Raw genomic sequence first — 24,460 nt, 5'->3', positions numbered from 1 at the left:
TCTGATCTTATTTTTCTCTTCTGATTCTTATTCTTATTTTATTCTTATTCTTTATTCTTATTCTTATTCTTATTTTATTCTTATTCTTATTCTTATTTTCTCTTCTTATTCTTTCTCTTCTGATCTTAATTTCTACCTGAGAGTGAGATCATCCCATATTCATCCTTCTGTTTCTGACTTATTTCACTTAACATGAATATTTCAAGGTCCATCCAAGATCGGCTAAAGATGGTGAAGTCACCATTTTTAAAATTTTTTATTTATTAAAAGGAAACATAGGCAAAACCATAGGATAAGAGGGGTACAACTCCACACAATTCCCACCACCAGCCCTCTGTATCCCCCCCCTCCCCTGATAGCTTTCCTATTCTTTATCCTTCTGTGAGTATGGACCCAAGGTCCTTGTGGGATGCAGAAGGTTGAAGGTCTGGCTTCTGTAATTGCTTCCCCGCTGAACCTGGGTGTTGACAGGTCAATGCATACTCCCAGCCTGTCTCTCTCTTTCTGTAGTGGGGAAAGGCTCTTGGGAAGCAGAGCTCCAAGGCACATTGGTGGGGTTGTGTGTCCAGGGAAGTCTGGTTGCATGTTGCTAGCATCTGGAAACTGGTGGCTGAAAAGAGAGTTAACATACAAAGCCAAACAAATTGTTGAACAGTCATGGACCTAAAGGCTGGAATAGTGCATATGAAATGTTGAAGGTCCTCCATTTTGTAGATAGCTAGTAGGCATATTTTAGTTATATTTCAAAGGGCCTGTAGCTATACCACTGGGTTTCTTTTCTTTTCTTTCTTTTTTTTTTTTTGCCTGAGCCTGAAATCTGATATGCAGGTGGATCCAAGCTATTGTCTGGGGAGATGACATCATGGCTGGGAAAAGGACTAGATAGCTGGGTCAATTAGGGAAGAGAGTAGCTCCCTAATATGGGAAAGGGGATTCCCCTAATAGAGCCCCAGCTTAACTCACCATTTTTTATAGCTGAGTAGTATTCCATAGTGTATAAAGACCACAACTTGCTCAGCCACTCATCTGTTGTTAGACACCTGGGTTGCTTCCAGGTTTCGGCTATTACAAATTGTGCTGCTAAGAACATATGTGTACACATATAAGATCTTTTTGGATGGGTGTGTTGAGTTCCTTGGGATATATCCCCAGGAGAGGAATTGCAGGTTCATAGGGCAGGTCCATTTCTAGCCTTCTGAGAGTTCTCCAGACTGCTCTCCGCAGGGGTTGGACCTATTGACATTCCTATCAGAAGTGCAGGAGGGTTCCTTTGACCCCACAACCTCTCCAGCATTTGCTGCTGCTACCTTTTCTGATGTATGACATTGTCACAGGAGTGAAGTGGTATCTCACTGTTGTCTTTATTTGCATTTCTCTGACAATCAGAGACTTGGAGCATTTTTCCATGTGTTTCTCGACCTTTTGGAACTCTTCTGTCGTGAATAGTGTGTCTATGTCCTCTCCCCAGTTTTGGATGGGGTTGTTTTCTTGTTGTTGAGTTTGGCAAGCTCTTTATATATTTTGGTTATTAGCCTCTTGTTTGATGTATGGCATGTAAAGATCTTCTCCCATTCTGTGAGGGGTCTCTTGGTTTGGGTAGTGGTTTCTTTTGCTGTGCAGAAGCTTTTAAAGTGGATGTGGTCCCATAGGTTTATGCTTGCCTTAGTCTTCTTTGTAATTGGATTCGTTTCATTGAAGATGTCTTTAAAATTTATGTGGGAAAGAGTCCTGCCAATATTTTCCTCTAAGTATCTGATAGTTTCTGGTCTAACATCCAAGTCCTTGATCCACTTGGAATTTACTTTTGTATTTGGTGAAATATAGTGGTTCCGGTTTTATTCTTCTGCATGTTTCAACCCATTTTTTCCAACATCATTTGTTGAAGAGACTCTGCTTTCCCCATGTAATAGTCTGGGCACCTTTATCAAAAGATTGGATGTCCAGAGGTATGGGAACTTACTTCTGGGCTCTCAATTCTATTCCACTGGTCAATGTGTCTATTCATGTTCCAGTAACAAGCAGTTTTGATGACAATGTCCTGTAATACAATTTGAAATCTGGAAGTGTGATGCCTCCAGTTCTGTGTTTTCTTCTCAAGATTGTTTTGGCAATTCTAGGTCTTTTCTAGTTCCAGATAAACATTTGTAGCATTTGTTCTATTCTCATAAAAAATGTGTTTGGGATCTTGATGGGGATAGCATTAAATTTGTAGATGGCTCTGGGTAGTGTATTCATTTTAATGATGTTAATTCTGCCAACCCATGAACATGGAATATCTCTCCACTTCTTTGTATCTTTTTCTATTTCCTTGAGTAGTGACTCATAACTTTCAGCATGCAGGTCTTTCACTTCTTTGGTTAGGTTTATTCCTAGATATTTTATTGTTTTTGTTGGTATAGTAAAAGGAATTGATTTCTGGATTTCAATTTCTTCTACCTTAGTGTTTGCATAGAGGAATGCAACTGACTCTTGAATGTTAATTTTGTAACCTGACACCTTACTGTATTGCCTGATGATTTCCAAAAGCTTCTTGCTGGATGCCTCAGATTTTTCTATGTATACTATCATATCATCTGCAAATAGGAAGAGTTTGACTTCTTCTCTTCCAATCTGTATGCCTTGAATTCCTTGCTCCTGCCTGATTGCTGTGGCAAGAACTTCCAACACTATGTTGAAGACTAATGGTGATAGTAAGCAGACCTCTCTAGTACCTGATCTGAGGGGAAATGCTTCCAGCTTTTCACCATTGAGTATGATGTTGGCTGTAGGTCTGCTGTATATAGAAGCCACTATCTTGAGGAATTTTCCATCTATTCCCATTTTTTGTAGTGTTTTGATCATAAGGGGATGTTGTATTTTGTCAAAGGCTTTCTCTGAATCTATTGATATGACCATGTGGTTTTTGGTCTTGCTTTTATTGATGTGCTGGATCACATTGATTGATTTACATATATTAAACCAACCTTGCATGCCTGGAATAAACCCCACTTGGTCATGATGAACAATCTTTTTAATATACTGCTGTATCCGGTTTTCTAGAATTTTGTTCCATATTTTAGTGTCTATGTTCATCAGTGACATTGGTCTGTAATATTCTTTTTTGGTTTTGTCCCTGTCTGCTTTTGGTATCAAAATGATTTTGGCTTCATAGATGCTGGAAGAGAGTATTCAGGTGTCTTCAATGTTCTGGAAGACTTTTACAAATAGAGGTATTAACTCTTCCTTGACGGTTTTGTAGAATTCATTTGTAAAACCATCTGGTCCAGGACTTTTTTTTTCTTGGAAAGGTGGTAAACACAAATATTTTTGAATGGGTGTGTTTGCTTCCTTAGGCTATATCCCTAGAAAAGAAATTGCAGGGTCATAGGGTGAGTTCACTTCTAGCCTTCTGAGAGTTCTCCAGACTGCTCTCCACAGGGATTGGACCCATTGACATTCCCATCAGCAGTGCAGGAGGGTTCCTTTGACTCCACAGCCTCTCCAGCATTTGTTGCTGTTACCTTTTCTGATGTGTGACATTCTCACTGGAGTCAAGTGGTATCTCCTTGTTGTCTTTATTTGCATTTCTTGACACTCAATGACTTGAAACATTTTTTTTCATATATTTGTTGGCCTTTTAGATGTCTTCTTTGGTGAATATTCCTTATTCATATACTCTCTTCATTTTTGGATGAGGTTATTTATTTGCTTGTTGCTGAGTTCGGTGAGCTCTTTACACAGTTTATTTATTAACCTTTCATCTGATGTATGGTATGTCAAAAACTTCTCTCATTTGATGAGGAGTCTGTTTGTTTGGGTGGTGGTTTCTTTTGTTGTGCAGAAGCTTTTTCATTTGATCTAGTTCCATTTGTTTATTTATTTTTTATTTATATCACTATGGACACCTATAATTTACATGGAAAAGAGTGCTACCAAATTTTTTCTCTAAGTATTTGATAGTTTCCTGCCTAACATCCCAGTCCTTGATCCATTTGGAGTTGACTTTTGTTTCTGGTGAAATGAGTGGTTCAGTTTCAGCCCTAGTCTTGGAAGAGGAGCAACGCCAGGCTGTTGGGTGAAAATGAACTTTGATGTAACTTTTCACAACTGCAGGGCAGTCTGACCACATCCCCTAGAGTCTCTGTGGCAGCTGAGGTATCTTAAAGTTGCCTTTGCTTCCCTGCTGATGTAAGTGTATCATTTTCTGTCCCCTGGTCACTCCAAATGGTCCCCCTCAGGTTCACTCAAGAGTCTGTGGCTTCTACTTCTCTAACCAGCAGTCCTGAGTATTAGTAATATTTTTTGGCCTCCAAGGTTATTGCTAGGGTTCAGTGCTTGCACTATGAGTCCCTTTTTCCCTTTTGTTGCCCTTGTTGTTTATCTTTGTTATTATTATTATTATTTTTAAAGATTTTATTTATTCATGAGAAAGATACAAGGAGAGAGAAAGAATCAGATATCACTCTGGTACATGTGCTGCTGGGGATTGAACTCAAGACCTCATGCTTTAGAATCCAATGCTTTATTCACTGTGCCACCTCCCAGACCACTGTTGTCATTATTATTGTTGTTATTGCTGTCATTGTTGTTGGATAGGACAGAAAGAAATTGAGAGAGGATGGGAAGACAGAGGGGAGAGAAAGATAGACACCTGCAGACCTGCTTCACAGCCCATGAAGAGATGCCCCTGCAGGTGGTTCCGGTGGGAATGTTAGTTGGTCCAACTCCTGTGGAGAGCAGTCTGATGAACACTCAGAAGGCTACAAGTAGACCTACGCTATGATCATGCAATTCCTCTCCTGGGGATAGATCCTAAGGAACCAAACACACCCATCCAAAAAAGATCTGTGTACATCTATGTTCATAGCAGCATAATTTGTAATAGCCAAAACCTGCAAGTAACCCAGGTGTCCAATAGCAGATGAGTGGCTGAGTAAGTTGTGGTCTAGATACACAATGGAATACTACTCAGCTATTAAAAATGGTGACTTCACTGTTTTCAGCCAATCTTGGATGGAGCTTGAAGAAGTCATGTTAAGTGAGATAAGTCCCAAGCAGAAGGATGAATATGGGATGATCTCACTCACAGCAGAAGTTGAAAGACAAGATCAGAAGAGAAAACACTAAGGAAGAACTTGGAGTGAAATTGGTGTATTGCACTAAAGTACAAGACTCTGGGGTGGGTGAAGGGAGGAGGGTTCAGGTCCTGGAACATGATGGCAGTGGACATAGCGGGGGTTGTATTGTTATGTGGAAAACTGGGAAATGTTGTGCATGTTCAAGCTATTGTATTCACTGTTGACTGTAAAACATTAATTCCCCAGTAAAGGAAAAGAAAGTGTTTTGAATGCACATTTATGCCTAGCTTTCATAACTATGAGAAAATAAATGTGTTATTTATGACAACAATAATAAAAGTAGACACTGTTCTCTGGTTAGAAACTCCCTTTGTCTTTGATAAATACACCTGAATTGTGAAGAAATCAGTCTAAAATCATGATATTTCTTGGATAAGTGTGTGACCCAGAAGTTAGAACTCAGTTGGTCTGGTTCTGTGAAGAGACCAGATACCAGACATGCTGACTGTGAAGGAACCAGGGCACAGCGACCTGAGCCGTGACAGTCATCATACAGAACCATCGGTCCACGATGCCCAGACTTTCAGTTCTCAGAACTGACTAACATGCTAACTTGTTGCCTCAATGCAGAGATAACTCCACGTCATGAATAATGTTGCCCAGTGTCTACTATGAATATAATTCTTTAGAGACTCATTGTAACCTGCCCTCATGCTTTCCGATCATATAAAAATCTCAACACCGGGGCCAGGTGGTGACACACCTGGTTAAGCTCTCATATTACAATGCTCAAGGACCCAGGTTCAAGCCCCCGGGCCCCACCTGAAGGGGAAAGCTACGCAAGTGGTGAAGCAGGGCTGCAGGTGTCTGTCTCTCTATCTCCTCCTCCCCTCTCAGTGTCTCTCTGCCTCTATCCAATTATAAATAAGATACAAAAAGAATAAAAATCTCAATCACTGGGCCACCTCTCTCAGAATAGTGTGAGGACTGTTACTGCTTTGATTCTTTAATGGACTTCTAACCTAAAAATTTAAATGCACTCTGTTTATTTTGTAGTTAACACCTTGAGTTTATTATTTTATTTTTAGAGGACTGTCATCTGCATCTATACTACACCCACTTTTCAGATGAAGAAACTGAGGTTTGAGGAAGCTACATGCATGTGAAGGGAGCAAGTGTTATGGAACTCTTTGATTTCAATATCTGCTCTCCTTCTGTGGTCATTCCCTTCTCTCTTTCTCCCCCCCCCCCCAGTCTCCTTTGTTTTTGGGAACGAAAGAGAGAAAGAGGAAGAGAGAGAATGCTATGCAGAGCCTTAATTTTTAAAAATTATTTCTATTTATTTACTTATGAGGAAGACAGGAGAAGAGAGAGAGAAAAAGAACCAGACGTCACTCTGGTACATGTGCTGCCGGCGATCAAACTCAGGACCTCATGTTTGAGAGTCCAGTGCTTTATCCACTGTGCCACCTCCTGGACCACAGAGCCTAAGTTTTTTGAGGGTGTGGCTTACTTTCAGGGATCCACTTCTGAGTAGATATGAAAGAATCCGACATTTACTTCTCCTTTCTTCCCCTTGGCTCACTGTCTCCACTTTTCCCTTCTCTGAATTTCTCCTTCATTGAGTGGAAACAGTCATAGCAACAAAAACAAAACCTCATTTCCAAAACCATTGGAGAAGGGAGAAAGTACATAGGGCATAGATTGGAAATTATAAAATATACCCTGAAATGGATTATTATTATAATTATCTCTGCTACTACCGGCTTCCAAAGAACCAACAGCAACAGTCAGTAATAGCTGCTCTGCTTTGATGCTTTACTGGGCTTGCTGCTCTGTGAAGCACTCTGCACACAGCGTCTAATTTATCCCTTGGGACGCCCCAGCAAGGGGAGAACCCCTGTGCTCATTTTTTATGGAATGAAGCATAGACTGGGGTGGGGGAAGCCATACGACTTGTATTTGAATAAGTGATATTATAATCTACTCTCCAGCAATCTGGAGGAGGTGAAGGATAAGGAGAAAATTCTTCTGGCTCTTCCCACTCCATGATCCCTGTAGCTGATGACTTTTGCCTTATGCCCAACTGTAATCCTTGCTTTGCCACCCCACCCCCGCTGGCTGGAGGAAGTTAGGAATACTCTTTGGCATCAGGATAAAGCAGTCTGGTCGTTCTTAAACCTGGAGAGCAGTTCAGAGCCTGGCCTACTTGCTCTGATTTTTGGGGTTGCCTGCTGGTCTTCCGGGGAGATAGAAACTGCCCATTAAGTCAGCTCCAAAGCAGCATCTTTCTGGCTTATGTGGGTGAGTCAAAAGTCATAACTCACATGTCTGGGGTTCTGTGAAGAGGCCACAGCCTAAATCAACTGGCTATGTGTGGAGCCACAGTGACCCAAGACATAATCTTCATCAGTCATCAAGGAAACACAGAGAAGAACACACACACACACACACACACACACACACACACACACACACACACACACACACACACACCTGCATCAACCTCCAGTTCCAGGAAAGACAGGTTATTCAGGTAAAAAGAAAAAGAAAACAAAACAGATTTGTTCCATTGCTTTGGTGCAGAGATAACACTCTGTCATGAATAATACTATCTGCTTCTAAGTTGTTGAATCCCAAATGGGGCCAGGCAGTGGCATACCTGGTTAAACACGCACACGCACACGCACACGCACACGCACACACGCACACACGCGCACACACACACTGCTAAATTGTTGAATCCCTTTGCTATATAATACATGCCCTAGATATTAAATAAAACCTCTTTCCAGATACACAGTATATAAAATCTCTACACTGTGACCCAATATTTGGACCATTTCTCTCAGAACTATAAGAACTGTGAGTCCTTACTGGGTTCAAGTCTTCAATTTGATTTTTTTTTTTTTTTGCCTCTAGGGTTATCGCTGGGCCTCAGTGCCTGCACTACAAATCTACTGCTTCTGTCAGCCATCTTTTTTCCATTTTATTGCACAGGACAGGGAGAAATTGAGAACAGAGGGGAGACAGTATGGAAGAGAGAAAGACAGACACCTACAAGACCTGCTTGGCCACTTGTGAGGCTTCCCCCCCTGCAGGTGGGGAGCTGGGGGTTTGAACCCAAATCCTTGCTCAGGTCCTTGTGTTTAATACTATGTGCACTTAACCAAGTACACTACCACCCAGCCCATTCAGTTTGATTTCTTAAATAAATATATACTCTGGGAATTGGACGGTAGCACAGTGGGTTAAGCGCATGTGGCACAAAGCGCAAGGACCAGCATAAGTATCCTGGTTCGAGCCCCGGCTCCTCACCTGCAGGGCAGTCTCTTCACAGGCAGTGAAGCAGGTCTGCAGGTGTCTATCTTTCTCTTCCCCTCTCTGTCTTCCCCTCCTCTCTCCATTTCTCTCTGTCCTATCCAACAGTGATGACAACAACAATAACTACAACAACGATGAAAAACAACAAGGGCAACAAAAGGGAAAATAAATAAATAAATATAAAAAACATTGAAAACAAATCAACTTGTTCAATCCCCCCGCACCACCATAAGCAAGAGCTGAGCAGTGCTCTGGTAAAAAAATAAAATAAAATAAAATAAACATATTCTCTTTCTTTTATAGTTAGCATGGTGTGTACTGATTCCCCAAAGTACTGAATGAATGTTTTCATGCTAGAGCCCAGACTGAGGATGGAAGAAGATAAAGCAGGCATCAGCACTGTTCTCTGGGGTGGACAGCTAAGAATGTTGGAGGATGGGTTGTTTCAGTCTTGTGAACCCAGCGTTTCTGCTGCGACCCATGGCTGAGTCACGATCGTCCCTAGTTGTGCCCGAAAGCCGTAAAGGCTTCCCTTAGATATATCTGGGACACTTGGTCACTCTTTGGTTATTTATTTATCTTTTCTTGGACATGTTAGGCTGCCTGATTCTTAGAGGGGATCATGACTTACTTCCCAAAGAGGCTGAGTAAGACTGTAGGAAAAAATCGAGGAAGAATGTAGGCTTGGCTACTCCAGTCAGAATTTTTGGGGGGTGGGAATTTTTTTGATGGCATAATGGCTATGCAAAGGGAATCTCATACCTGAGGCTCCGAAATCTCAGGTTCAATCCTTCATGCCACCATAAGCCAGGGATGAGCACTTCTTTGCTTAAAAAAAAAAAAGAAAAAAAAAAACCGTTTTTTTTTTTTGTTGGCCATAATAGAAGTTGAACTGGACCCTGTTTAATGTGAAGGGGGATCTGTTGACAATTTAGGTGGAGGGGCTGTGGAGGAAGACGTTGAACAAGATCACCTCACAAAGCTTTCTCAACCAGAGCTGGGTGGTGGCTCACCTGGTTGAGCACACATGTGGCAACGCACAAGGAGCAGGGTTCTAGCCCCCAGTCCCCACCTGCAGGGGGGAAGCTTTGCAAGTGGTGAGGCAGGTCTGTAGGTGTCTCTTTGTTTCTCTTCCTCTCCATCACCCTTCCCCTCTTGATATCTGGCTGTCTCTATCCAATAAATAAAGATAAAAAAACAGTGTTTTCTCAAAGCAAGAATTCCCACGTTCTCACACGGTGGAGGATGTAGCTCACAGCCCCAGCACTTTTTCTCCCTCATTCTCGGAGTCACGATGCCAGCAAAGCTGATGTGACCTCTCCTCCTACCTCCCCTCCCCTTTCAACTTCTCTCTGCCCTGTCAAATAATAAATTAATAAATTAAAAAAACTTTGATTTGACTCCCCTTGACAATAGTTGTACTCATTTTTGTTTTTCATTCTCTCTCTCATGTCTTTTTGGTGGTGGGAATTGTATGGAGTTGTACCCCTCTTATCCTATGGTTTAGTCAAGGTTTCCTTTTTATAAATAAAAAATAAAAAATAAAAAAATAGTTGCTCACTTCTGGTGTCTTTAGATTCTTCTCTAAGCTGGAGTCAACAATCTGCTCCCTCGCCCTGCCACTGCTTCTGGGAAGCCTCAATGGTGCCATAGTGCATAGACAGAAGCTATAAAGCTGATATTATAGTAATATACTGGCGATCCAGGTCAACATCTTATTAGAACTAGTCATCTTCCTTAGAATCAAATAGATGTGGGGTCACATAAGTTTCTGATCTGTCATCAGAAGTTTAAATGTACTTGCATAACAAGGCTGTGGGCAATATTATGGAGACATTTATAGCTTAATCAATTATGCTAATGAAAATGGATATGCAAAACTCTTGACAACTGAGAGACTCTTGAGGGAACTTTAAGATTTTTTGAAAACATCATTAATATAGCTTTTATGGCTTTTGCATAATGCCCTGCTAGCCATAGATGCTTGCCAAATGAGCGGAGAGCTGACTATGCAATGAATTATGAGTCAGAAGAATAAATTTCTGAATCTGGCATAATCAGAGTCATTGAATGACCCTGTGAGCTCAGGATAATGAATTTACTGTAGTCTGAGCCTGAACTTAAAATTTACTACACTTGCCATTTTGATAAATACAAGAGTCAGCTTTAGACTCCCTGCAGTGCCTCCTACCACAGATATTCTAGGACAATCACGGCAATACCATTTCCCAATTCAGCATATTTATGATTTCTTGGTTTGAGTCAGCAGATGATGTCTCTCATGCGAGATTGTCAGGTTCCATAGCAACTTGTGCTGAAGAGTCAATGGATACGGTGAGGTCTCTGGAGTGCCTGCACTTGTCCTTTCTGCACCAATGCAGTTAGTTCCCCCAGCTGTTTCTGATGTGTTCTGGACATGACTCACCCTGAGTCCTTTATGGGTTGTTCTCTGCTGAAGAGAGCTATATGGTTGAAGGCAATTTCTCCTCTTTGGGAGCAATCAGACCAAATGACTGGCCAATATATGAGCCATCAAGTAGGAATACAGGTGTTCATTCTCCTTGTTGTATTGGTCAGTCCTGGCCCCCAAACTCCTCATGTGGTTGGCTGCAATGACTTCTTCTCCTGCTGAGCCTTGTTGAAGCTCTCTTAGGTGTTTATCCTGAGGCTACTTCCCAATTAGCCATCATCTCAGAGCCTCTTACTCAAAGAGCATAAACAAAGAGTTACCAGTTAGCATGGACTTCAAATAATAGAAAACCCGACACCATAGAGGTAAAGTAATGGAATTTGAGTTAGTTAATTCGCTGGTTTAAGAACATCATCAGCAACTCAGGTACTGGGTTTAGGAGACAGCGTGGTGGTGATATAACTGCTCTTCATACCTGAGGTTCTGAAGTCCCGGGTTTGATCCCCCACACCACTAACCACAAGGCAGAGCTGAACAATACTCTGGTTACAAACAAACAAACAAAGAAACAAACCAAAAAAAGACAAATCATGAGACCAGGTGGTGCATCACATCTTCAGTCCTGAAGGCTGTTGTGAGGGGAAGCTTCTTCATGGCTAAGCAGTACTGCAGGCCTCTCTCTCTCTCTCTCTCTCTCTCTCTCTCTCTCTTTCTCTCCTTATATTTCTCTTGCCACCACCCCCTGCCCCCTATTAAACAGAAAGGAAAAGAAAGAAATGTCTGGTGGGATCAGTGGTGTTGTATAGGCATTGAGTGATAATCCTTGTCATAAAGATAAAATAAAATATAAACTAAGCGTTGCACAGTTTTTCATTTTGTCACACTGGAAAGGGGGAAAAACAGAGAACTAAGCAATTTTTTCAGTATATTGAGATCAACGAGTTCAGTAATACTTTAAAGCCACCTGTCAGGACAGGATTGCACCCTGACTGGAAGTTCAAGATAGCTTTAGCTCAAAGCTCATGTTTTGCTGGCTCAAGATCCCTGTTATGCACATGGCACCTTTGTATCTGATACTGATTAATGTAATGTTTGCACCTTATGCTGTTTGGAAAGGCAATAAAAGGGGGGAAGCCAGCTTTCCTGCAGTCTTTGTCATTGAGAAGCTAGCAATATTGTTTATTCAAAAGCTGTAACTAAGAGTAAATATCAAAAGATATCTTTGATAAATGGAATAATTATTTTTCTGTGAACAACTGTGAGAATCTAGAATGATTTGCTTCCATGTGGTGATACTATGTTTTATACCAAGGTTCTTTCAGCTACTAAAATGTATTGCTTCATTAATTCTTTTGCCACCTCCCTCTGAGATCAACAGGAAGGCTGCCTTGTGATCTGGGAGCTTACAGACATGGGATCTGTTTTTTTTTTTAATTAAAAAATTTTTATTTATAAAAAGGAAACACTGAAAAAAAAAACCCCGTAGGATAAGAGGGGTACAACCCCACACAATTCCCATCACCAGAACTCCATATTCCATCCCCCTCCCTTGATAGCTTTCCTATTCTTTATCCCTCAGAGAGTATGGTCCCAGGATCATTATGGGGATGCAGAAGGTGGAAGGTCTGGCTTCTGTAATTGCTTCCCTGCTGAACATGGACGTTGGCAGATCGATCCATACTCCCAGCCTGTCTTTCTCTTTCCCTAGTGAGGGATCTGTTTTAACCCCCACAAACCAGCAACAAGACCTGATACTTGGAATCTCAAAAAAACAACAAACCATGGCCCTTTTTTTGCTGCTACTTTGGGAAAAGAAATTTAATATTCGTGATGGCCAAATGCTGCCTGAATAAAATTCTTTAAACAAGGGTAATGGATTATTATTTTCCTACACACATAAAAGGGAATGCAAGGACATGTGTATTGAAAATGAAGAAAGGACAGAGTTCTATACAGCAAGTACAACACAAGAAATTTTATCACAGGTATTTATATGAATAAATTGTGTGTTAAGATAGCAAACAATTGTTACTATGAAAATAAATGAAACTTTCCTGTGAACGAAACAGATTTTAATTTAATTTTTTGGCCATCAGGGCTATTGTTGGGGTTTGTGCTTGCATGACAAATTCATTGCTCCTGGTGGCCATTTCTTCTTTTTTTTTTTCAATTTTATTTGCTAGGACAAAGAGAACAATGAGGGGGAGGGAGAGATAGAGAGACAGAGGCACTTGTAGCACTCCTTCACCTTTTGTGGAGCTTCCCTCCTGTAAGTGGGGAGTGGGGCTGAAATCTGAATCCTGTGTGTGGTAATGTGTGTGCGCAACTTGATGTGCCACTGCCCAGCTCCTTATTTATTTTTAATCATCTCCTTCAGGATTTTATAGAGACTTTATGCCTGTAGCATTCTACTGCTTTGCAAAAAGCTTCATTTTATAGAAGATCATTTGGAACCTGGTCTATTCTTCCCTTTCTTAAAATTTATTTATTGGGAGAGTAATGGTTTACAGTTGACAGCAAAATACAATAGTTGGTACATGTATAACATTTCCCAGTTTAACACATAACAGTACAACCCCCACTAGGTCCTCCTCTGCCATCCTGTTCCAGGACTGAACCCTCCCCCGTCCCGACCCCACAGTCTTTTATTTTGGTGCAATACACCAACTCCAGTCCAAGTTTTGCTTAGTGTTTTCCCTTCTGATCTTGTTTTTCAATTTCCACCTATGAGTGAAATCATCCCATATTCATCTGTTTCTGATTTATCTCATGTAACATGATTCCTTCAAGCTCCATCCAAGATACACTGAAAAAGGTGAATCCACCATTTATAGTAGCTGAGTAATATTTCATTGTGTATCTAGACCACAGCTTGCTCAGCCACTCATTTCTGTTGGACACCTGGGTTGCTTCCAGGTTTTGGCTATTACAAATTGTGCTGCTAAGAACATATGTGTACACAGATCTTTTTGGATGGATGTGTTGGGTTCCTTAGGATATATCCCCAGGAGAGGAATTGCAGGATCATAGGGCAGGTCCATTTCTAGCCTTCTAAGAGTTCTCCAGACTGTTCTCCATGGGGGTTGGACCCACTGACATTCCCACCAGCACCTGGTATGTTCTATAAAGCTCCTTAGGTTTTATTCACCATTCTATCTCTGGTGTTTGACAAACAGTCAGTGTTGCTGAAAAGATTGATAAAAGATAGTGGAAGACTGAAGTAAGTGATTTATAGATAGCTAGTAAATTGAAAGACCTAGTAATTGAAAAGTTTCCCACACTAATACTAGACACTGCACATCTTGGATTCTTACAATGTGGTAACTTGCAGTGTAGTGGGAAGTCCAGTCCATATGAAGGAACCCATGTCACATGAGGTGAACAAATGTTCAGGCTGGTAGAACTGGCAGCAATGCAGTAGACTATGCTCCTCTGTCCACTGAAGTTAAAGGGAGCCTGTCATAGTTGAAGATCATCTCTTCCACTCTCCAACTCTGCAGACCAAATACTTCATAAAATTTAGTAACTTTCTTACTTAAGGAATGTCTATTCTTAAAAAAAATTTTTTTATTCATTTACTTAGTAGAGGCAGAGAGAAATTGAGAAGGGAGGGGAGATAGAGAAGGAAAGAAACAGAGAGATACTTGTAGCTCTACTTCGCCACTCATGAAGCTTTCCCCCTGCAGGTAAGGACCAGGAGCTTGACCCGGGTCCTTGTTCACTGTAATGTGTAAGCTTAACCAGGTGCATCACTGCCTGCCCTCCAGGACTGATTTTTTTAATGAGCTCAATTTATTTATTTTCTGATGAGAGATTTTTCCATTTTATAACTATAATTACAGTTTCCTTAAACTTAACTATGGGTATGATAGCATCTGCAGCTTGGTAGCTGAAAGGTGGCAAGATACAAAGCTCTACAAAATGATTAATGAACAGGAAACGAAAAGTGAGGACAGAGCAGATGAGAATAGGGATCTTAAGCTAGCAAGTCTATTCTAAGCATGTTTTTCCCAGGTTCAAGGTTGGCTTCCATCTCACTGAGGGAAATTTGGGTGTCTTAATATTCTTTCTTTATTTCTTCTTCTTCCTTTTTATTCCCTCTGCCTTTTTCTTTCTACCTAAAAACATTGGCCCAGAGTGGTGAAGTGCTGACAAGGACAAAAAAAAAATGCAAAACAAACAAGAGAATAAAAAAGCTCTTTATGACTATAAAGAGTAGGGAGTTGGGCTGTGGAACAGTGGGTTAAGCATAGGTGGCACAAAGCACGAGGACCAGCGTAAGGATCCCTCTTTGAGCCCCTGGCTCCCCACCTGCAGGGGAGTCACTTTACAAGTGGTGAAGCAGGTCTACAGGTGTCTATCTTTCTCTCTCCCTGTTTCCATTTCTCTCTGCCCTATCCAACAACAATGATATCAATAACAACAACAATAATAAAAAAACAAGGGCAACAAGAGGGAATAAATAAATATTTTTTAAAAGACTATAACGAGTAAATAGACACTGCAAACATGAAAAAATGAAAAGAAAGATGTTTTCATGTTTATAGCAAACCAAGCAGACTTAAAGGCAAAGAGTTTCACACTATAAAACATTTATAATAAAATTGGTTTCAATGTTTTAGGAAGAGATGAGTTCTAAATCAGTGTATACCTAACAACATAGTCTCAGATATATCTAAAGCAAAACTTAGTAAAACAAAAAAAAATGTACACATTGGTTGTTAAAGTGAGATACTTCACTATATCTCTCAGAAACTAGTACAATAAACTGAAAATCTTGTTTTCTTATGGAGATAATATAAAGATAATCTGGTCTTCTCTTTAGTATGATTGACTGAAATTTCCTTTTCTTTTTATTTATTTATTTTTTCTATTTCAGGAAAGCAGGCAACTTTTCTGCTTCTAAATTCTAACTTTAGTTTACATAGCTACAAGAATATTAATATTTCTGAAAGTTGTTCCTTTCTCTCATAGGTAGCGATAATGTAACTGTAGATGAAAGTAACTACAACCACCTAGTATATTCCGCTAAGCTCTTACTGGGTGAGTCTAAATATCAGCTTAAGCTGAACTCTATAAAAAAATACAGTTAGGTGTCTGTATCAATCACTTTCCTATATGATCCTCACTAGTGTTTAGAAGTATACAGAAAGCCCAGTTACTTTGGAATTACAGCATTTTTGTATTTTGCCCCAGTAAAATCTATTGGTCTATTTTGCCCATGGAATGAAATTTTTACCCACATGCGGTTCTGAACAACATGCATCCATTGTTTGGAAAACATTGGTTCAGTGAACTATACCAATCTCCCCATAGAGCCTGCATTATGAATCCACTGTGCCTGGCAGCCATTTCTTCCTTTTTAAATTATTTATTTGATAGTACAGAGAGGAGTTGAGAGGGGAAAGGAGACAGAGAGGGAGAAGGCATCACTGCTTGTGAAACTCCCCCCTGCAAATGGAGATGGGGGTGGGGATGGGAGAGGAAGTAGGGGGCTGTGGAACCTGGATCTTTGTGCAGGAGGATGTGTGTGCTCTGCCAGCTGCCCCACCGCCTGGTCCCTGTGTCCCTGTGGTAGGCATCACCAATTGATATTGCTGCATCTTGTGGCGATTCTATTTTTCATTTCTTTTTTTTTCTTTTTTATTTTTTCCTTCCGGGTTATTGCTGGGCTCGGTGCCTGCACCATGAATCCACCGCTCCTGGAGGCCATTTTTTCCCCTTTTGTTGCCCTTGTTGTTGTAGCCTCGTTGTGGTTATTATTATTGCCATTGTTGATGTCGTTCGTTGTTGGATAGGACAGAGAGAAATGGAGAGAGGAGGGGAAGACAGACAGGGAGAGAAAGATAGACACCTGCAGACCTGCTCCACCGCCTGTGAAACGACTCCCCTGCAGGTGGGGAGCCGGGGTTCGAACCGGGATTCTTACACAGGTCCCTGCGCTTTGCGCCACATGCGCTTAACCCACTGCGCCACCACCCGACCCCCTCTATTTTTCATTTCTTGAGGCACTTGTGCAATACTTTCTATAATGACTGTGTGTTTACATTCCTACAGCACTGTACAAGGCTTTCCCCCCACATCTTCATCAGCAGATGCTGTAACTTATCTTTTTTTTTTTAATGATTATCCTAACAGATGTGAGAAAATAGCTCCTTAAGCTCTGATAATGTATTTCCACAATAACTAGTGATGTTAAGCAACTTTCTGTGCATCTGCTAGCCATTTGTATATTTTCTTTTGAAAATAGATATTTTTCAGATCCTTCACACATTTTTAAATTGTTTATCTAATCTTGTTTTCTCTTGAGTTGAATGGGTTTCTTGTATAATTGGGGCATTAGCTTCTGATCAGATATGGAATTTATAAATATATTCATTTATTCTGTAAATTGCTTTTTTTTTTTTGCCTTTGGTGTCAAATCCTAAATATCATTGCCAAAATCAATGCCAAAGATCGTACCCTTTATGCTTTTTTCCTCACAGTTTAATGGTTTCTTGCCTTACATTTGAGACTTTAATTAAAATTTAGTTAAGTTTTGTGCTTATTGTAAGATGGGGTTTATTTTTATTTTTCTCACACGTGGCAACCTAGATTTCCGTATACCACATTTTAAAGGAACTACCTCTTTCTCATTATGTATTATTCATGTCTTTGTTTCTAATCAAGGAATGAGAAGAGAAGCAATTACAGAAGCCAGAACTCCTGCCTTCTGCACCCCATAAAGAATTTTGGTCCATACTCCCAGAGGGAGAAAGAATAGGGAGGCTTCCAATGGAGGGGAGGGGACAGGGAGCTCTGGTGGTGGGAACTGTGTGGAATTGTACCCTTGCTATCTTACAGCTGTTAATCATTATTAAATAACTAAAATAATAATAATAATAATAATAATTAAGGCATGGGCTTATTTCTAGACTATCATTTCTGTTCTCTTAGTTTATCCTCTCTTTTTATGAAAATATAATAGTATTGCATTAATATTTGGTCATATTGTCCACAATCATGAAGGATGAGATATCCAGATCTGTCCTTTTCACTTTAGAGTCAACTTAAGGGCAGTTTTGTTTCCCTGTGTACTTTAGGACTGATTTTCTATTACTTTTTTTGGGGGGAGGCATTATATTCTTTATTGGGGAATTAATGTTTTACACTCAACAGTGCTTTTCTATTTCTGTACAAAGTGCCAAATAGTGGTCCGGGAGGTGGCGCAGTGGCTAAGGCACTAGACTCTCAAGCATGAGTTCAGGTCCTGGAACATGATGGCAGAGGACCCAGTGGGGATTATATTGGTGTGTGGAAACAGAGAAATGTTATACATGTACAAACTATTGTATTTACTGTGAAGTGACTGTTCTGCAGGTGGGGGCTCGAACCGGGATCCTTCAGCCGGTCTGTGCGCTTTACGCCATGTGTGCTTAACCCGCTGCGCTGCCTCCCGACTCCCAGAGGATTTTCATCTATGCTCACTGGGGACTAAAAATGTTATGTCATGTTTTTATTCCATATGTTTTGTTTTGATAAAGAAATACAATTCAGCCATTATTATAAATTCTTACTTCAAAATATATCAAAATCAGGAAAATTATGAGACTTTCAAAATCTTTCACTATTATAAAACATTCTATTAGAGTTATCCTTAAAAATATTTTTTGGTGTATTGCACCAAAATAGGGGGGAGAGTTCAGGTCCTGGAACATGATGGCAGAGGACCCAGGGGATTATATTGGTGTGTGGAAAACAGAGAAATGTTATACATGTACAAACTATTGTATTTACTGTCTACTGTATAACATTAATCCCCAATAAAGAAAAATTATATATATATATATATATATATATGCACACACAAAGCTCATTGGGGATTTTAGTCTATAACTTTATTTTCTTTTAGTTGTTCTTATTATATATATGTATATGTTTAATGAGAGAGATACAGAGGGAAAAAACTACAGGACAGAGAGATCAGAGCACTGCTCAGCTCTGGCTTATAGCAGTGCTGGTGACTGAAACTAGGACCCTGGAACTTCAGGAATTAAAGTCATTTTTTTGCTTCCAGGGGTACTGCTATTCCTGTACTAGGAATCCACTGCTCCCAATGGCCATTTTTCCTTTATTTATTTTTATTTAATTTTATAGTATAGAGAGAAGTAGAGAGGGAAGACAGAAATAGAGCAGAGGGACAGAGAGAATGACCTGCTACACTGCTTGTGAAGTGTCCCCCTACAGGTGGGGAGCAGGGGTTTGAACTTGAGTCCTTGCACATTGTTGGGGTGGGGACATAGAACTTTGGTGGTGGGAGTGGTGTGGGACTATACTCTTATTAATTTATAATATTATAATACCATTAACTTAATTGTTCAAGGGAGAAATAGATTCTCTGCCTAGATTTTAGTTCTGAGTGTATACATATTTAATGTTTTAAAGTTGTAAGCTGATTGAATTCTGGGAGAAAGTCTAATTGCATCAAAGAAGGGACTACAGAAAGAAACTGGAAAAGGGCAAGAGACTGGTTCATGTAATGAGGGCTGTTTAGGCCAATAAGAAGCCACCTCATCACCTGGCACCCTAATGAAGGAATCCTTGGATTTCTCCCCAGATACTGTGGGCCTTGACCTCTAGCTGATCTCTCTCTATACTGTCACTGGTTACATCCATCAGGAATGCCATCATAAACCCTTTTGTGAGCCTTTCTAGGACCTTACCATCATTATAAACTAGCAGTGGTAGGGACTGCCCCCTCTCCAAAGGAAGGCTGCATTAGGCTACTCTGACTCTCAAGGAAGAGGGGTCCTGAAATGACTGCAGCCAGCTGTGACCATGGACTGTGAGCTCATTCTGACAGGGACTTGAATATTATACAGTCTTCCTCACTAAATGTGAATAGACATGGACCCCGGGTCAGACCAATGTGTTAAACAGTTAATAGTATTTGTATATTTTCTTCAAGTTTGGGAGCCACTCTCTGCCCTAATCCAGCTTTCTAAGCTTATTCTCAACTCTGACACCATCTCCCCAGACAATACTTTTAGTTCACCTGTGTGCTAGCTGTCAGGCTCAAGTAAAAATTACTAAAGTCATGGGCCCTTAGGAACATACCTAAAATAGACCTCCTAGCCTTTCCCACTATTCTCATCTGCTCTATTCCTACCTTTGGGCTCATGTTTATTAAATAATTTGTACTGCTTTATATACTGCCCTTCAGCCACCAAGTTGTAGATGCTGCTATGATTCCATCCTGACTTCCCTGGGAAGTTGACCTCACCAGTGCTTCCTCTCCAGAGCCCTGCCTAGGGAAATATAGAAACAGGCTGGGGATCTGGATGGGTCTATCAACACCCATGTCCTGTGGAGAAGCCATTACAGAAGCCAGAACTCCCACCTTATGCACCCCATAAAGAATTTGGTCCCTACTCCCAGAATAGTAAGTGACAGGGGACAATGACCAGAGGGCTCTGACCCTCAGTTCCATTAGGACCTGAAGCATCAATCACCAAAAATCTGAAAAGGAGGTGAATCTGGAAAACATCAGAGAAAGTTAGCACTGTTTCCCTTATCTGAGAGAGAAGAGAAAAGAAACGATGCTTGGAAGTAATAATTGTATGAGTGACTTAGAAAAAAAGTGAAGGCAGGATTGGAGAAACAAACAAACAGGGGCACTAGATATGGATAGATGGAGATGATGGAGATGGAGATAATGGAGATGTAGATGATGGAGATGCAGATGATGTAGATGTAGATGATGGAGATGCAGATGATGGAGATGATGGAGGTGATGTAGATGATGGAGATGATGTTGATGGAAATGTAGACGATGTAGATGGAGATGATGGAGTTGTAGATGATGGAGATGTAGTTGATGTAGATATAGATGTAGATGATGGGGAGAATGTTGATGTAGATGGAGATGATGGAGTTGTAGATGATGGAGATGTAGTTGATGTAGATATAGATGTAGATGATGGGGAGAATGTTGATGTAGATGGAGATGATGGAGTTGTAGATGATGGAGATGTAGGTGATGTAGATGATGAAGATATAGATGATGTAGATGCAGATGATGTAGATGATGTTGATGTAGATGGATATAATGTAGATAGAGATGATGGAGATGGAGATGATGGAGATGGAGTTGATGGAGTTGTAGGTGATGGAGATGTAGATGATGTAGATGTAGATGATGTAGATGACATTGATGTAGATAATGTAGATGTAGATGATGTAGATGTAGGTGATGTAGATGTAGATGATGTAGATGTAGATTATGTAGATGTAGATGATGGAGATGTAGATGATGGAGATGTAGATGATGTTGATGCAGATGATGTAGATGATGGAGATGTAGATGATTTCCGGGATAGCCTGAGGGTACTTCTTCCCGAGCTAGTGCTCTCTGGCTTGGAGAGAACTCAACTGGAGCCGATCTAGGCTGCTACGTGGGAGAGGGATCAGGAACTCGTGCCGCACTAACTTCCGCAGGAGATACACTCTGGAACTCTCGGAGCCGGAAAGCAATTTCCAGGTGTCTTTAATCAGAAGAGCAGCTGTTTTTATACTCTCCAAGTAGGGTGGAAACAGGATGTGATATAGAGAGGGTGGAGAGAAAAGTGACTGGTGAAAATCAGGGTGTGACAAAGAAGGGATCAGGGTGTGACAAGGAGGGGGTGGAGCAGGCGAGAATCCTATCATTGAACCACCAATGCCCTGGAGTGCTTTATGTAAAAGTGATTTATGTAAATAGACCAAAGCTTTGGATCAGTAAATCCCTATATAGGCATATGGTTAAGCAGAAGCCAGGGGGAGGTGGCATACTACCCAACAGATGATGTTGATGCAGATGATGTAAATGATGTGGATGTAGATGCTGTAGATGTAGATGATGGAGATGTAGGTGATTTAGATTTAGATGTAGGTGCACAAGTAGCTGTGGGTATAGATAGATAGTGGTAGACATCAGAGGAGGGGTTGGGATACGTACTTCGGGTGGTGGGAACTTTGTGGCATTGTCCCCTCTTATTCTATGTTTTTGTCAGTGTTTCCTTTTAATAAGTAAAAAATTAAAAAAAATTGTTGTTAAAATTCGGTGGCTCCAGCTGGCCAGGCTAGCTTCACGGGCGGGTAACAGAGATGACCAGAGACGTACGGCTGGGCAGGGAAGCTATATTTCTTTATTCAGCAACAACGATTTATAAACTAAGACAAACTAATCACCAAACAGAATTCTGCTGCCTCTTTCCCCCGCGGTGGCACCAAGCACTCTCGAACTCTCCAACTCTGGAACTCTGGAACTCTCTCGGGGTTCCTTGGGGCGGGGACAAGTGGGCCCGCCAAACTAGCAGGACTGAACCAATTTTCTTGGCAGGGGGAGAGCTAGAACAACCCAATGTAAAGCATACAACAAAAAATAAAGTCAGCCCATCTCTGTGACCTAGGGAGAATTACTGGTTTCTAATGGATGGGTGGGGCCCCGAATACTGATGGTGGGAACAGTGTGGAATTATACCTTTACTATCTTATATTCTTGTAAGTCAATATTAAATCACTAGTGAAAAATAAGAAAGGGAGGCACTGAAGCATTGTTCCACTCTCCATGGAATGCCCCAGTGTTCTCCATAATGCTTCAGTGTGGTACCAGTTTTTGAACCCAGAGTGTCACTTAGAGCAAGGCATATACCCTACTTGGTGAGCTGTATCTCCATGCCCAAATTAATAGTCTCTACATGTCTGCTTTGTGCATTCTATTAATGGAACTTAATTATAAATATTTTGAAAATTATTATTGGGCCTTAAAAAAGCTTATCTGAATAGTGTACCTACTCTGTCATGTGTACAAGCCAGGTGAACTTGGCCTCCACTGCCTGGAGGAAGATTTGGGACCGTTTCCCCCCCCCCCCCCCCCCGCTTCTCTTTCTCTGTCTCTTTTTATTTGAAATTGAATAAGGAACTTGACTTGGAATTATGAGCTCTAATTGTAGCAAAAATTATATAACACATAGTAACATCTATCAGTATTATGCTCCTGGCAGTGAAAAACACAATGGCTACAATTTAGCATCACTTCCTTGACTATCATTATCTTGTTACACTCATGACTTTTTGTACGAACAATATAAATATCAACACAATGAAAAAGTCAAGAGAGGGTCATCTGATGCCCTGGGAAGGCATTTGAGATGACTACGAGTTCATAGATACCATTTTGGAAAGTGCCTCTGTAAGATATTGGGGTGGTACTAGTTGGCGAGTAACATGAGATATTCAAAACTGCCACCCACCATTTCCTGCTGAGGAAGTGACAATGCTAGTGACTAGAGCAGAAGCAGATAACACTCATTCCTGGGCCTCTCTGAATGCTTGTTCCCATTTGCAAAACCAGTTAAGATAACAGCAAAAAGGTGAAAAGTTTAATGACACCAGCAGTTTCCTACAACTAGTGATGTAGTGCTTCTGAATTCATCGAAGCATGTCTATCAGCAAGTACACTGCTGAGAATGTAGCCACAGCCCTTGACTCTGCAGCATGGAGATCAACCTACTGCAGTGCACCATGCAGAGTACTTCTCTGGGACATGCGATAATCCAAGATGGCAGTCTGAGCAGAAACCCAGCTCCAGGTTCCTGAGATGTTTAATGCGCTGCGTTATTTCATGACTACGACACCAACATTCCGCAGTGACCTTGCTAGCAACTTGAAAAGTCAGGTTACAAAATCAGTGTCACTATCTCAGATATGGGCCAGCAAATGTTTATTTTTTTTCCCTAACTACCCTTTTGCTTATTTAAAAAAAAGTATGCTTGTCTCCCAATTATGGAACTGCAGGAGTTTATTATGTACTTTGACCACAAATCCTGTGCTAGGTATCTGGGAAACACAGAGCACCCAGGTAATTCCAATATGAAACCAGCATGAACAACCTCTGGTCTGGGTCAGTCTTGGAGGTCCAGGTGTGGTCCACTGGTTATCAGCATCTCTGTCACCTGGAGCTTATTAGACATGAGGATTTGCACACCCTGTGTCAGCTCTACTTCACCAGAACCTGCATTTTAAAAGGCAATGTGTGTCCACATTCTAGCAGGAGAAGCACTGTTGATAACAGTCTTCTTGGATCTTGTTAAAATTATAAATAATTGAACTTAAGAGCCATGAGACAGAATGTCTAAGGGTAAGAGAAGCTGCATGTTTAACTAAAGACCTTTCTGTGACCACTAGGGGCGTTTTGGAAACCCTTCCTTTATAGGCGATTGCTGAATTCAGCTGTGTGTGCCTGGAACTGTCTTAGAGACTTTAAGGTATACCGTGAGTAGGGTTTATCCCTTGTTCCTAAGAAGCTTAGATCCCAGGAAGGGCTTGGTACAGAACTCTAACTTCCAGGACAGGCAGTGAAGCATGGTGGTGGCTAGGCTACGTTAGCCTGAAGTCAAATCTGTGTCAGATCTGCGTTCGTAGTGGTTTGGCTTTGGGCAAGGCATTGCAGGTTCTGTGTTTCAGTTTCTATCCTTTTCTTTTCTTTTTTACATTTTTACTTATTTATTATTTGATAGAGACAGAAATTGAGAGGGAAGGAGCAAGTAGAGAGGGAGAGAAACAGAGCGACACCTGGAGCCCTGCTTCACTACTCGTGAAGCTTTCCTCCTGCAGGTAGGGACCAGGGGCTTGAACCCAGGTCCTGTGC

This window comes from Erinaceus europaeus, chromosome 1 (genome assembly GCF_950295315.1).
Source record: "Erinaceus europaeus chromosome 1, mEriEur2.1, whole genome shotgun sequence".
In the NCBI taxonomy this organism is placed as follows: Eukaryota; Metazoa; Chordata; class Mammalia; order Eulipotyphla; family Erinaceidae; genus Erinaceus; species Erinaceus europaeus.
The sequence above is the reverse complement of the archived record's forward strand: the minus strand, read 5'-3'. Positions refer to the sequence as shown.